General features: G+C 39.9%; 1 protein-coding gene across 3 annotated transcripts in view; it reads left to right on the plus strand.

Moving 5' to 3' along the window:
- The first annotated feature begins 3333 nt into the window (after positions 1 to 3333).
- HTR2C (5-hydroxytryptamine receptor 2C) overlaps positions 3334 to 15968 on the plus strand; it is a 308792-nt gene continuing 296157 nt past the window's right edge. For all 3 annotated transcript variants that reach the window (XM_025372483.1, XM_025372484.1, XM_025372485.1), the window contains exon 1: positions 3334 to 3911. The gene's annotated coding sequence lies outside the window, so the exon portion shown is untranslated. The remainder of the gene's footprint in view (positions 3912 to 15968) is intronic.

Here is a 15968-nt window from a genome sequence, read left to right on the forward strand (position 1 = left end):
TGCCTCAATGATGGACATTATGGATCTGATGCTGGGATTTTACGATTAAGTAGTAATAGCAAAGGCTGAAAATATAATTTGATACAACTGTATTATTACCAAAAACATATCTGGCTATTATAATTTGCTTTAAACCCGAAAAAATATGGATAGAAGGATTATCAAAATTCATTGCATTTATGTCCTGTGGCAAACAAGAAAAAAAAAAATCTCCCGGTAGAATTCTTGTGTAGCTTCTTTTGATCTGTGAAAATACCTGCCTTCGAGAATTTTGCTAGAATCCTGTCACTCATTTTTTAAACCTGTCTATCATCCTTTAGGTGTGTTAAAATAGGGCTCTGGTCAAGAGGGGAAATAATAATGAGTAGAGAAGTAAACTTTCTAGTCGGTTACAATTATTTATTTTTTTAAAAAGTTCCCAAAGTTTCAAATGATGAGGAACTTTTTCCTACGTAGTAACAATCTTCTTTAATTCTTTCCCGAATTTCTGAATCCGTAGTTTTGGAAACATATATATTTGTAGTAGGAAGAAATCTCCCTGATTCGAAAGTTGTAAAAACAAGTCCACAGCCTTAGAAACCGGGAAATATTTGGAAACCGTGTTCCGGGGGGCACTGGGGATTTTCATCAAACCTGAGGAAGTCACTGTAAATAACTCCTCTTTCCAGGGACAATTTCCATACACCTGAGGAAGGGAAGGGAAAGCAGTGAAAACCCTGGGCTGACTCCCCAGGCCTCGTTAGGCAGGGGTTCCAGAAAACCTCTCTGGCAATGACAGAGCGACAGAAAGCGCCAGCATGTGCTTGTTTTGAGTTTGGTTCCCCAGTCCTAAAGTGCGCCCTAAATTTCTCCTTATACTAAATTCTCCGGTCTGGTGTTGCTAAAATCTCCGAAGTCCGTCGGACCTTGCAGCGCTCAGCGGAGCCGCAGCCTAGAGAACCTGAAGAGGCAGTACGCGCCGCAAATGCCAAGAAAGCAGAGCATTGGGTCCCGGCGGAACCCGGTACCCCGAGCCTCGCCGCAGACCGCTTAGTCTCAGTCTTACAGGCTCCGGGCCGCTCGGCTAGCGCCGCTCAAAGGCGAACATGCCTGCCTGTTTCTACCCCAACTCCGAAGCCCAGACGTGCTTCAGCAAGCCGCGTGGCTAGCAAAGTTTCTCTCTGCTGCTCCGGGAACCTTCCCAACCACCAAGTGGGCTTCACCCCGGTCCCTCTCGGTACTTTTGCCTTTCAGAAGGAGAAGGAGAGAACAACCTTAAGAGCGAAATATATAATACTAAAAACTATTACTACCATCATCCTCATCCTCATAATTGCTATTATCATGGTCAATTTCTTCAAGCCGGTTCCCCCGGGAGCCGGGGAGCGGGAACAGATTTTGGCGGATGCTAACTTCCACTCTCTGCTCGGCAGATCCATTTTGGCTTAGCAAAAATATCACAGGGATTTATATTTACATTTTTTGAAGTAATATAAATGTCTCAGCCTCCGACAAAATAAATACAAGTCCCGCCAGAAAAGGCAAGACTAAGCATTCCACATTCATAGAGCAAGGGGACACTTCGGGAGTTTTTAAAGATGAGTGCTTGATTATTTAAAGAGAAGACATACGTTTTCTCTTCCATATTTATAAATTACTGTTCTCTACCAAAGCATTTCTAAAGATGCGAGCGTTGTGCAGTCGGTGGACTTGGCAGCGCTGTCGCAGCCACCTGTGCGGCATCATACAGTAGCATTCAACAGATGCTTCAAGAAAACTGCGATGGGTTTTTGCTTTGCGAAACAGAACTTGGGTGTGGACAGCATGTTTACTGCCAAATTAAATTTCAGAGTCTGAATTCAGTGGCGACGGAGGGAATCAGAGAATTCCCAAAATGCCCCTTTTGGAGTAGACCGGACAGTTCCTTTCACAAATCTGGAAACGGAGGCCCAGAGAGAAATGACTGGTCCTAGGGCATCCAGAATAAGGAAGGGGCCTGACCCTTATCATTGCTCCCACCTCCTTCTCCCTCCCTAACTTTTGGGGCTACTGAGGCAAACTTCGGCCTTCAGAATAGCCGGCAGCTCCCACCCCTTTTGCGTTCTGCCGGGTTCGGTCCTCCAAGCCTCTCTGTACGGTCTCTGTGTTGCCTCTTCTATACAATCGCTGCGCTGCCGTCCGGTCCTAAGTAGCCAAACCAGAGTCTCGATCTTTTGCTTCGGTCCAGCTACCTCCGACTGGCGGGGAGCCAATCTCCACTTTTCCCACCCCAGTCCTCGGCACAAGGCCGCGAAACCTCGGCCGCGACCCGAGACCACCACCCCCGCTCGCCCCTTCGTTCCCTGTTAGGAGAGATCTGTTCCTTTCCCCATTCTCGGTGGGATAATCTCCATTACTCAGCTTGGTTTTGGTGCCTCTGAGGTGTCTTGGCCAAGGCGGCCCCGTTCACCCTTCTCTGCGCTGCCGCCCGAACACCGCAGGCACCTGCCGGGTGGCGCCTGGGAGCCTGTGAAAAAGAGCTCTGCCTGACCGGTTGGAGCTCGGCATCCCAGCAGTTGCCAAAAGAGAGCCTTTGTGGTTCACCTCTTGCTGCCTCGACCTTGCATTGACAGCCCCCTCCCCCACAACGACTGGGCAACCGACTGGCTGTGGGCCCAAGGCCTTGTGCCAGAGAGATAGGTTCACCCCCTTGAAAACCCGTAAGAGCTGCCCTCAAGATGTCTTTCTAATGAGGCCTGTGGGGTCAAGAAAGGAACTAAACTGTGCCTTCCTGGAGCTCGAAGACTGAGAGCTTTCCTTTCTCCTTTGGGGTTAGGGAAAGGATGGGGAGACAAGGATGGGGAAGTGGGCCTTATAACAGGGTTGTGGCCTTTGAGCACTCACCAAATGTTTGACCCTGCGAGTGCCTCAGTTGCTACTCTTGGAAGAATGGGCAAGAGTCGGAGCAGAGACCCTTGAAGGGAGTTTCAAAGCTTGATGAAATTTGCAAGATTGGGAATGCTGTTTGTTGAAATGAAATGTACAGGGGTGTGTGTGTGGGGGGTGTGTTTGGGGAGGGGTATGCTGTGAGTCTTTGAGGGTACATTCTTGAGAAAGCCTTCCCTCTCACTCCATCCGGTTCCATGGTTGATCCTGGTTCCCCCTACGCTCTAGGCCTTGTGAATCAGGTTAATCACCACCCCCACCCCCCCCCCCACCTCCACCATGGGGTCTCGCGCCCCCTGCCAGCAGGTTCCAGATGCACCAAGAGACCGGTCCAAACAGGCCCGGGGGCAACGTAATGCTGAGCACTGATTGGCTGCTCTTGGCTCCTCCCCTCATCCCGCGTTTGGCCCAAGAGCGCGGTGCAGATTCACCCGCGCGAGGTAGGCGCTCTGGTGCTCGCCGAGGACGCTTCCTTCCTCAGACGCACCGATCTTTCCGATACTGCCTTTGGAGCGGCTAGATTGCTAGCCTTGGCTGCTCCATTGGCCTGCCTTACCCCTTACCTGCCGATTGCATATGAACTCTTCTCTCTTTCTGTACATCGTTGTCGTCGGAGTCGTCGAGATCGTCGTGGCGCTCGTGTGATGGCCTTCGTCCGTTTAGAGTAGTGTAGTTAGTTAGGGGCCAACGAAGAAGAAAGAAGACGCGATTAGTGCAGAGATGCTGGAGGTGGTCAGTTACTAAGCTAGAGTAAGATAGTGGAGCGAAAAGAGCCAAACCTAGCCGGGGGGCGCACGGTCGCCCAAAGGAGGTCGACTCGCCGGCGCTTCCCATCGCGCCGAGCTCCCTCCGTTCCTCTCCCTCCGCTGAGGCGCGAGGTTGCGGCGCACAGCGCAGCGCAGCGCACCGACTGCCGCGGGCTCCGCTGGGCGATTGCAGCCGAGTCCGTTTCTCGTCTAGCTGCCGCCGCGGCGACCGCTGCCTCGTCTTCCTCCCGGACGCTAGTGGTAAGTTGGAGCCCCGGGCGGCATTGCTAGCCGAGACCCTAACGATTTAGGCGGGGGATGGGGTGGGGAGCGGGGACAGGTCCCGGATGGCTGCAGCCTGCAGGACCGCACTGGCCCTGGCAGAGGTTGGGGGGAGGGACTCTGAACGCGCAAATCGCGTGGAGACTGAGTCTCTGGAAGAAGAGAGGAGCTTAGGTTCCACGGAAGGAGCATAGAAGTCTCTAAGGGGATTGGGAGCGGGGGCTCGAGATGAAGGCGCTGGGTGGAGGCGGGGGTCTAGAGAACCTGGCGCGGGGGAAGCCGAGACAGAAACGGAAGGCGAGGGTGGGGTCTCAAGAAGTGAGGAGTGGGAGGAGAGAAGGGAGGGAAACTGAACGCAATGTCGCTGAGGGTCGGGCTGCGGAAGGTGCAACTGAGTTGGAGGACCGACTACAGTTTTAAGAAATTCGACAGCAGGCAAGTGGGAGGGGGCGCAAGGTTTGGGACAGTGTGTACAGAGGGGGAACCAAAGATCCTTTGTTATGTTCTCATTGAAAACCGACCCTAATTTTTCGGCGGGTCTCAGTGAACATCCGTAACTCTGGGGAGATACACACTGCGGATCTGTGTCTTGGTCTAACAGCTGTTAGCTGAATTTGAACTGCGCTGCTGATGGTCACGTAAGCTTAAGAGGAGGGGATAAAGGCATCCAGCCAATCTTTTTAAAAAAAAAAAAAAATTTGTTATCTTATTTAAGTCATTTGGTTACAGTTTTATATTTTGAAAAGGATTGCGAAAAAGTCTCCAGCGCTGCCTCTTATTCCTGTCCCTTTACTCAGTTTTACCTGACAAGCAGGCTTTACAGCGTACCTCGGAATTGCTAAACATGAGAACAGGTTGCCGTTCCTGATGTCACATAAAGTTCGTCATTGCAAAACGTGTCTGTGTGTCTGTTTCTTTTCTGCGCCATGCCCTTTGCCTTTTGCTTCCTGCTGGGTAGTATGCGACTTGAGGTGACAAACACTTGCATTGTGTTTGAGAACCCTGTATTTTAAGCGACAGAGCTCCCCAACTCAAAATTCAGCGAGTGACATTCGCAGTTAAAGGATTTGGTCTGGAATCACTGCCAGTACCACGCAGCTTCTTCATTAATATTTACCAGTGTAAGTCCCGTCCAAGGAAGCCTCTGATTGCTGAACCACTAAGTGCATATGCCCCTTACCACATACATTTTAGGCAGGCTAACCGAGGGACACTCACATATGGTTGAGCTAAGATGATTGTGGGGGTGGTGAGGAAATGCTGCGCACTGAGTAACCTCTGAGCTCCCCAGTTTGCAGACAGTTGCGACCTCACATACACAGTAATGGAAAAAGATACCTGGGTTCCAGAGTTTAATTTTTTCATGAAGAAGTTTACGTACACATCAGCCATTCTGACAATCAAAATACGAGTGCAATAGAAACAAGGTGTTACTGTGTAGTTGGCTACATATGTGTAGACAATGACAAAGACCAACTGACATGCCCCACAAAAAAATGATATCTACCGTGATCGTTGCATCTCTTTTGCAGTACTGAAATCATACTGAAGATTGTCTTTTCTGAAGAGTATAATCTCCTTAGCACCTGATTGGGAATTATCTATAATGCCCCCCCATTCCACCCCACAGGTGCGGGGAAATAAATACTGTTGTCCACATTTTGGGGAAGTAGGTTATAGAATATTTAATTATATTTTTCATTCCCTAAATAAATTCTCCTGATCCTCCTGGGGAGGGAAGAAAATATTTGTTTCATCAACATGATTTCTTTCCTAATAGCGTCTATCATCTACAGCAACAAGCCCAACGCAAGTCCTGAAATTCGGAAGGTGGATAAGGCTTGTTGATTGCAATGTCAAGGTAGGATTTGGGGTGCTTTAGCAAAAATGACTGTGTTTGCCTATCTGCATTATCTAGAGAGGGTTATTAACCCTTTCTATGCTTTCTTGAGGAGTTTATCTCCATCTAGAGGTGTCATGGATGACAGTGATGACTTTTTCAGATAACGTAACAGGCTTTTGTGCAGTATGAATTCATCAGAAAGGTGAGAACTGATATTTCTGGGAACCTTCTGGATACCAGATGTGGATCCAGGACCATTACATATTATATATATATATATATATGTATATAATATTATTTCATATAGTCTTCATAGCAAGTCTATGAATGATGAAGATATTATTATCCTACATTTTATTGGTGCCATTAGATTTTTTTCCCCTCAATTTCTCAAGGAATTCTTGAAAGTTAATTTAAGGCAAGAGAATAAGAAATATTTATTTGCGCTGCCAAGGCTACTTAGGAAGAGCAATAAAAGTAAAATATAAAAAGCCTAACATTCTAATGGATTAGTCCAACATAGTTGAGTCAAGCCTCAATAATTTTACTGTTCCATGTATTTCCTTCAAGGAAATGTCATCCCTCTCCAGCTAAGAGAAACACAAAAATTTAAAACAAAATTTTGGGGGGAGATTATCAATAACCAACATTAAATATCCTCAGTATTCTTGTTAAATTGTTCAAGGCCTGAGATTAAAGGAGGCTGCAGTTTGCTGAGCTTGCTGAAAGATAATTAATTCCCAGGTTTTAATGGCTCCTGAAACTCCAGACTATTTGGCCAGTATTATTAAAGAACATCTTACCACCTCTCTTTCATAGCAATGGAATACCTCACAAAAGGATGATGTACGTGTACTGAGATTATTTTAGTAAAGCATCTGATACAGCTTAGTATTGTCTAGTGGAAGAACTGCTAAATTATGTTCCTCTAGCTGGCTGGGTAGCCATGAGCAAACTAGGAAAACTTCATCATAAATTGAAGTTAATAATATATTATTGTGATATTTTATGTCAGTATCACATATAACCCCACCTGATTGTTGTGAAACAGATGGGTATAAGCACTTTGAAAATTTTAAATTATTGCACTAAGCAACATTTATTATTTATTTGTTAGCATTCTAGGCTACCTATGTCATTTCATCTACATATTGTACTGTTGAACCTCAAAAAGAATCACCAAATCACCAATCTCCAGCCTAATGTGTGCTCAAGTCATGGATCTCTCCAACACTGCCATTCTTCAAGACATTTTAAGAAGGCTTTTCCATATACTGAGAACATTGCTGCAAAACAGTCTAGTCATCTCCATTCTAGACAAATAACATTGAAAACAACCAAGTGGTTAAGTTGCATCATCATTTGGCTAGTCATTAGCAGATTTAATACTAATGTTCACCTTCAGCAACTCTTTGCCAATCACTTCTGACATTTTAATGCACAAATGACATAGTGAAAGCAGGATTTCAAATAAGATGTACATAAGATGGAATTTTAATTCTGTTTTTGTCTCCCTTTACCTGGCATCTCTACTTCAACCTCGCTATTCATTCCTCCTCTCAGCTGTGGCTAAGACAGTGTCATCTGCAGTTTCCTAAAATACTTGCTTATGACAGCATTGTACATATAGCTGGCATTTGATACAGTCATTCTTGTTAATTATGGTTAACCTTATGCACAGATAATCACTTACATGGCCTAATTTGAGAGGCACTAGAAAGGCCTTCTGGTCCCTAAACTAGTATCCTTTGTGGTTTTCCATATAACTTGAAATTCTACATTCAAGAATTTCGCTCTTTCATCTTAGTCATTGTCTCCTTTAAATACAAGTACACCCTTGGGTAACATACTGTTATTATTACCTATTAAGAACTATGCATAAATGTATTGAAAGTCATTAGAAAGCCTTTAGAACTGCATTGTCCAGTGCAACAGCCGCCAGTCATATATGGGTATTTAAATTCAGGGTTGAATTAGCATTAATGGCAAGGCGTGGGGACGAGCTCAGTGTAAAAATAAATAGTGAAAATTGAACACCACTGAAACCAAAGACAATGTCAACTAATATCTAGACAAGGATAGCAATGAATGAATTGGCTGGGGTTTCCTTTACTTTTTCATAAAACATGATGTCTTCTTTAAACTCACCAGTAAACGCCTGTGAATAAATGTCACAGTGTTCAAATGTTTTGCAAGTGTATTTTACATTTACATATCTCCCATTTGGTCTCAGGAATCAAGATTCACTGAATACTCTTCAATTATAGCTTCCTGTAATCAAAGTAGTAAGACTTGCCCAGTTAGCAAGTAATTATTCTTCAGAAGAGAGATATAAAAGATGATAACAATGGCCACTATTTATTGACATTTTCCATGCACTACACATTCTAAGAGGTTTACAGGTATATAATCACATAAGCCTCATGACTACCCCATGAGAAGGTACTATTATTATTCAGTTTGCAGTTAGGGAAACTGAGGCATACAAAGAGGTTAATCTGTTCAAACTGAATGAACAAAACAAAGCTTGAAACCAGGTGGTTTTAATCCAGAGGCCAAGCTGTTAAGCAACAAACTATTGCCTCTGTTTAGAAATTGGCCAATTTTTCTTTCATACTGTAACAACTAGTCTTTGAACAGAATAAATTTGCATATAAATGTGAGCATATTAATGGACAATGTCCATTAATCCTCGATATGCTGTTTGGCAAAGCAATGTGATAGATGTGCAGCATTTCATTTAGAGATTCACCTACCAATAAAGAAGTAGAGCAAATGAGAAAGTACTGTTAATGCTGAGAGACTGGGGGACAAGAAGCTGAGTGAAGCTCGGGGGAGTTACAGAGATAATACAAAGACAGAAATGAAGTCAGGGAAATAATGCAATTGTATGTAGAGATGATTGGACAGGCAGATGTTATTACTGTGAGTTGGACCCACAGGTTTCTACTACATGTAACACCACAACAAAGGCCATTCATATTTGGTCATTTATATAATGCTGCCTACTTGAAATTCAAGCAGTAAAATAGAAGCTCTGAAGGTCTAAGACTGAGTTGAGAAGGATCATTAAAAATCATTTCTCTCTTTCTGTGCTGATAGTGTTCCCGCAAACATGGTGAAAGTTCCTAAAACACCCAAGACTTTATTTAAGAAGTGTGGCTAGCACCAACTCCACAAAATGACACAGTACAAGAAGGGTAAAGATTCTCTGTATGCCCAGGGAAAGCAGCATTATGATAGGAAGCACAGTGAATATGGTGGGCAGACTAAGCCGATTTTTCAGAAAAAAGCTATAACTACAAAGAAGATTGCGCTAAGGCTTGAGTGCACTCAGTCCAACTGCAGATCTAAGAGAATGCTGCTATTAAAAGATGCAAGCATTTTGAACTGGGAAGAGATAAGAAGAGAAAGGTCCAAGTGATCCAGTTCTAAGTGTCATCTTTTGTTTTATTAAGAAGACAATAACATCCTGAGTTTGTGTTAAAAATTATTTATCACATATCCGGAAGGTTTCAAGTGTTGTCTGATCCCATTTGCCATGTATTTCTTTTTCACAGTAGAGTCAGGAAAAGTAATTTGATAACTATGACTTGAAAAATAGGTGCTATAAAAAGTAACTGCCAGTTTTTTACTTTACTTATCTGAGCCCAGGTAGAAAAACCATATCTGAGTACAATACTTAGACTAAAGTTATTTCAGGGTAGAAAGACCACACTTCGAAAAATTCTAAGTATGATTAAAGTCTTTTTAAAAGTAGGTTTTTAAAAATTCAGTAACCAAACCAATTACTTCCATTTATTACTTCCATTTTAAATTGACAAAAAATGCGATCCGTGATTCAAAAATAATTTATTGCTAGAAAGATTGGAGAAGTCCATTACTGTGTTATGTAGCTTCCTCTCCCAAATGTATCTATATTCTGTCTGTTCTTCAGGGTCTGTTTCAAGCCCCACCTCTTGCAGGAAGCTTTTGTTGACTAGCCCACATATATGATAAGTGCCTTCCCCATAGTAGGTAATCAATTAACATATCTTGATTGGTTGTATTGTATTCCAATGGTTAAAGTAAAGGTGAAAGAAGATGCAGGAAGAGCTAAAATAGAATTTTTAGCGCATCTGCACAATAATATTCAAGAATTCAAGGCATCTAACAGAATAACAGTTTCCCCTGAAACGATTTCAGGTAATTTCTCTGAACATATTTAGGGCAATAAAAATATTACAAATCTTCTTAAATTAGTTTAGCTAAAGCTTAGCCCTATCACACTGTTTTATTTTCCATTTCACTGTGAAATACCCCAATATATATACATATATTATAGAGAGACCATTTCATTGACCACATGCATGGTCATAGAATTCTCTTTTTATTAGCAAACTGAGTTCTGCATGCCTTTTGCGGTATGGGTTGATGGCTCAGAAAGAAGTGCAACTTTTCTTTTTAAAATAAATTCCTAAGTGCCTTTGCAGCAAATAAACTTGTAAATAAGAGCTTTATTTCCTTACTTTTTATAATGTCAAAGGAAATCAGACATTAGTATTAATGAATTGCTTTGGGTGATCATATCATGAATCTATTAGTTTTTTTTAAAATCTTAGATTAAACAGTTAATTTAATGCTTTGTGGCTTGTAGGTAGATTGTTCTAGCATTTTTGGTTGGTCAGTGACTCCCAGAGGTCTAATAGCCCCATATCTTTTATTTTTAAATGTAATGTTAGTCTAAAATAGATTCAGAAAGAAGTTGATTACTTCATTCTTGAAGGAAGTAAAACAAGGAAGATCTGGTGTCTCTCCAACAAATATTTTTTGAACCCTCATTTTGAAAAAGCAGAAATGGGCTAGGCGCCGTGGCTCACGCCTGTAATCCCAGCACTTTGGGAGGCCAAGGCGGGCGGATCACAAGGTCAGGAGATCGAGACCACGGTGAAACCTCGTCTCTACTAAAAATATAAAAAATTATCCGGGCGCGGTGGCGGGCGCCTGTAGTCCCAGCTACTCAGGAGGCTGAGGCAGGAGAATGGCGAGAACCCGGGAGGCGGAGCTTGCAGTGAGCCGAGATCGCGCCACCGCACTCCAGCCCGGGGGACAGAGCGAGACGCTGTCTCAAAAAAAAAAAAAAAAAAAAAAAAAAAAGCAGAAATGAGGTAGTTTCTCAATAGATTTATTTAATCATGCCTCTATATCTATTTTTAAAATCACTATGTAAATGGAAAAGAACTTGTATAGTAGAATTATGAGCCCAAATGACTATTCATTGATACAATGACTTGCTCTCCAAAATGTTATTTAAGTTAACAAGGGCAGATTCTTTCGTTTGGAAGATTATTACCCACCTCTCATTGGGTAACTATCTGTGTCAAATTTTCCTGCTTCTACTGCCAAGCCTCAGCCAATTTCCTAAATTTCATGTAAGTAAATCTATAAAATTCACTATCTATATGTATCTGCCAAATTAGTGAACTATAAGATGAAGATGAATAAAGAAAAGCCTGTAAGAATTATGGAATTTCAGCAATGGCTTAGTTGAAATTCATGAAGGGAATTTCAGTTGAGGACTTAATGTACATTTAACACTTCGTTGGATGCTAGTGAGGTGAAAAACATTCTACAATACTTCCCTAAAGAAACAAATAAATACTGTTAGACAGTAAAGGCAATTCAATGTAATAATGTAGTTTTGCAGTTTATGGTATAGGCAACATTGATTTCTGTCTTTCCTACTCTCTCACTCAGGACGAATGAAGAAAAAACGGTCCAGTCACTTGCTTAACTTAGGCCTCAGTTTTCACAACTCCAGTGAGAGCCTTATACTAGGTAATCTTTCTGTAAGGATTCTTCAAACTAACCTCTTCGTTATAAACAGATACAGAGTACAGAAACCACTGAGGTTAAATTACTTACTTCCCTAAGGTTACAAATATAGAGTCACAAATTGTATAATATTTAAAATGGGGAAGAGAATATGGGGAAAACTCCCACAAATTTTATTAGGTTGGTTCACAAGTAATTGTGGTTTTCACCATTGTGGTTTTCACCGCAATTACTTTTGCCCCAACCTAATTCAGAATTTAAGAGTGAAAAACATTTGAATGCTGAGAAGATAATACATTGTTATAAAGTAATTTGATTTTTTACCATAGATTTGTACTTACCTTGGGTAAGTGCTATTTTCAGAAGACCAGCCGAATTTGCACAAACATAGTGGATATTCTGAGTCTCTTGATTGAGAATGAAGCAACAAGATCAAATAAAAGTTCATTTGTTTCTGTCGTATAATACAGAATACATTTATCACAACACTTACAGTGTGAGAAATTGTTAAAAAAAAAAAAACACTCCATCCCTTCTCCCAAATTTCTTTAATTTCTCATGATGATTGAAATAATCCTTGTCCTTCCTACCTTGGATTCATTCATGGATAACTTTTCTTAATGATTCCCCACTTCAGTCGATTAATAAAGCTTCAGAATTATTTCTGAAAAATGTTCAAATGTGCCACCTTTTAAATTCCATTGTGATTATAGACTCTCAGGGTTAGTACTTGAAAGCTCACTTCAAACAACTCCCTATCCCATGTTTGAACTCTGCACATCTCCCACTCTCATTGCAATGGCACCAAATAACGCTGCCCAACTCCTGGGCAGAGCATAGATAGGGCTAAAAGTTGCCAGCTACCAAAGTAGCTGCTGAATATCAGGATGAAACCAAGGGACTATAAGGTGGGTTATGAAGTGATGAGTTTCAGTTAACAGGGAACATTAGGAAATGACTGTGGACAAATCCTCACGCTTAATTCAGAGAAAGATGTACTGTTTGATTGGAGCGGGTGAGGAAGAAGAATATCATGCAGACTTTAAAGCCGAGAAGCAATGCTTAAAATGCAAATGTGTTATAATTTTGTGTATGCAGTGTAAAAAGACTACTGATCATAATTTTAAAAATCATCTAGGTTACACTCACATATGTAAGAACACCAGAATTTCCATTTTAAATTTTAAGAAAATAGACATAATTGTTTGGACCTCTTACATGGCACTTAGCACATTGCATTACATTGTTTTTTCCTTAGATATGGAGTCTTGCTATGTTGCCAAAGCTGACCTTGAACTCCTGGGCTCAAGCGAGCCTACTGCCTCAGCCTCCTGAGCAGCTGAGACTACAGGTGCATGCCACTGCACTTGGCTTCTATTGCATTTTATTTTTGTTATTTGGTTTTTAACTTATGCTTTAGAGCCAGACTTGGTGATAAAGGTTTTACATGCATCATGTCACTTTTAAATTTGAGTCTTATCTTTCCTACTGGATTATAAATTCACATAGAACAAAGATAATAATTTATTCATGTTTATACTCCTCAAGTACCGTTTGCATATATCATTACACATTGTGGCTTCTCTCAATATATATTTTCTGAATAATTAATATACAAAAAGACACAAGCACTGTGGCAAAGGTATTTATAGTGCAAATTTGGAGTTAAATGACCTAAGTTCTAGTCTTTTATTAGCCTCTATGTCCTCATCCGTTAAAAGAGAAAATCAGACTGGATGGTTACTGAGATCATTTCAAATGCTACAACTTTATGAAAATACCAACAGTTTCTAGTTCTGAAAATCCACTTCAAATAATATTACTCAGGTAGTTGATTTTATATCCCAGAAGATTAATAGTTGTGACTCTTCAACTACTTAAGAAATTATTATAAAATTTCAAGTCAATATTCACTTCGGGTCTTGAACTTGTCATTTTCCATTCACTCCAGTGTCCTACATTTGAAATGATTCTTAAAGATTTCTGAGTGATTGAAAACATCTCTTCTTTCTGCCTTTCATTATTTAAAGTAAATTTAAGATATCTTTGGCTATTAATAATAAAGTAAACATTCATTTTAGGTGATTTATAGTAAGTTAAACTGTGCAGCTACAAACTCTACACAAAAGAAGTTATTTAACTATGTGATAGGACAGATAACACTCCCCTGCATTTTCAGAAACCATTAAGCTATATCTTATAGTTAATCTAATATAAAAAAAAACTTCCTTAGGATATAGAAATGTTACTAAAAATAATTATCATTTTTTTTTCACAATAGAGTTTCTAGAAGATTTCTAGACATCTTGAATGGTGAATCATACCATAATAGATATTTTACTTCTGGAGAGAAGAGAGATGGGTGTAAGACAGTTTTCAGTATTAAAATGTTTAATAAATATATAGAAATTGGAAAAGAAGTAAAGGTTAAATGGATCAAAATGCTTTGGCAAAAGGCGTTTTGACATGAAAGCAATTCATAAATGTAAACAATTCCAGTTATTCATATTGTCAACCTTTGAACATAGATAATTCTTTTACTCATAGTAAAGAACATTGGAGATACTTGTGTTTTCTAGTTCAAAACTTTTCGTTATTTTAATTCCTATAGCTCTAAAGGCTTCAGAAAGAGAGATTACAAATAACATGTAGAGAACTCCAAATTTCTTGATCTTACTACAGATTCACTAATGCAGATACGTTTTTTTTTTGAGATTAATCCCAATATCTATTTTCCATTCTCTTTTAACTCTTTTTATATTTTCTATCATGTATTTTTAAAATTTTCTTCATTTCCTATTGTAGAATTTCTCAGCCTAGGAGCATTATATATATTCTCTTTCCTGTTTTTTTCTCCCTAATTTTTTATCTTATTTTCTAACAAGGGCAACATATAGCTGAAAGTGTTTAATAATACAGTCACAGAATATCCTTATTATTAATATATCTACTTTTACACCATAATACAAATTTTCTTTGTAGATATTTTAAAGATTGTATATATTTTCTCATATATCCCTTCATTTGATTTTCAACATAACTTCGAGTTAGTTAGGGCCATGGATTACACAAATGAGAAAACGAAGGGTAAGAAAGGTTAAATTACTTACGTAAAGTCACACAGTTAATTCTACAGCCAGATTCAAACAAACCCACGAGTTCTTATTCCATTCTTTTTATTTTTATTTTTTTTTGAGATAGAGTCTCACTCTGTCACTCAGGTTGGAGTGCAGTCATGCGATCGTAGCTCACTGCAACCCCGAACTCTTAGGCTCAAGCGATTCTCTAACCTCAGTCTCTCGAGTAGCTGGAACCATAGGTGTGTGCCACCATGCCCAGGTTTTTTATTTATTTTTATTTATTTATTTATTTATTTATTTATTTATTTTTGAGATGAGGGTCTTATTATGTTGCCCAGACTGGTCTCACAGTCCTGGTCTCAGTCATCCTGCCTCTGCCTCCCAAAGTACTGGGATTTCAAGCATGAACCACCATGCTCAGCCCCAATATTTCATTCTATTTCCAGTACTTTCCCCTCTTTTCATGTCATGGATATTTAGTTCCAGAGAACTTTAGATGCTCAGAAATAAATGATACAATTAGGAAGTTAGATATAGATATAGATATGTGTGTATATATTTGTATATATATAGAGAGAAAGAGTCATGTTACTCTGAGATGTTTAAAAAGGATGATAAATACTTGGTTTTCTACAAAGAAGCAGACATTCATTTGCAAGACGTCAAGATTTAAATAAACATAGACTGACTAATGAGCAATATGACAGATTAAAACATAAAAAAGAAAATCCCAAATCATTTTCTGCAGAATATATTGAGAGTCTAGCTATCTGGCTGCACTTTAGCCAAACAAGGTTTCCTTAAAGTAAATCAAGCCTTGATTGAATTCTGCTTCAAATTTTTCAAAAGAGTGCTTCAACTTATTACGACTTCTCTTTTACTTTTATGACTATTAGCCGTATCCCTTTCCCATTTCCTGTAATAACCAGATCCCAGATAACAGAGGGTACCTTTTGCATTTAAAAATAATCATTTTCTAACACTTGTAGTTAAAGAAAACATTTCTACCTCACCCACACATGGCATCTTTTTAAAAAACAGAAGCGTTGATAAACAATTTAATATTGTATACCCTGGATTTAAACATTTAAAATATACTGTGCATGTGGATAAGGTAGCAATGTTTGCTTTAAATACAAGTATTGGAAAAACAATTTTTAGAATAAAATTTTAACTAGTATAAAAATTGATGAAATAATTGAATAATATTATCCCAAAGTTAGCTTTCCGTGGAGAATTTTAAATGGGAGTTCATTAATATCTTGCTAACTATCAATAATGTAAATGCTGAGTTTATGG

This window comes from Theropithecus gelada, chromosome X (genome assembly GCF_003255815.1).
Source record: "Theropithecus gelada isolate Dixy chromosome X, Tgel_1.0, whole genome shotgun sequence".
In the NCBI taxonomy this organism is placed as follows: domain Eukaryota; kingdom Metazoa; phylum Chordata; class Mammalia; order Primates; family Cercopithecidae; genus Theropithecus; species Theropithecus gelada.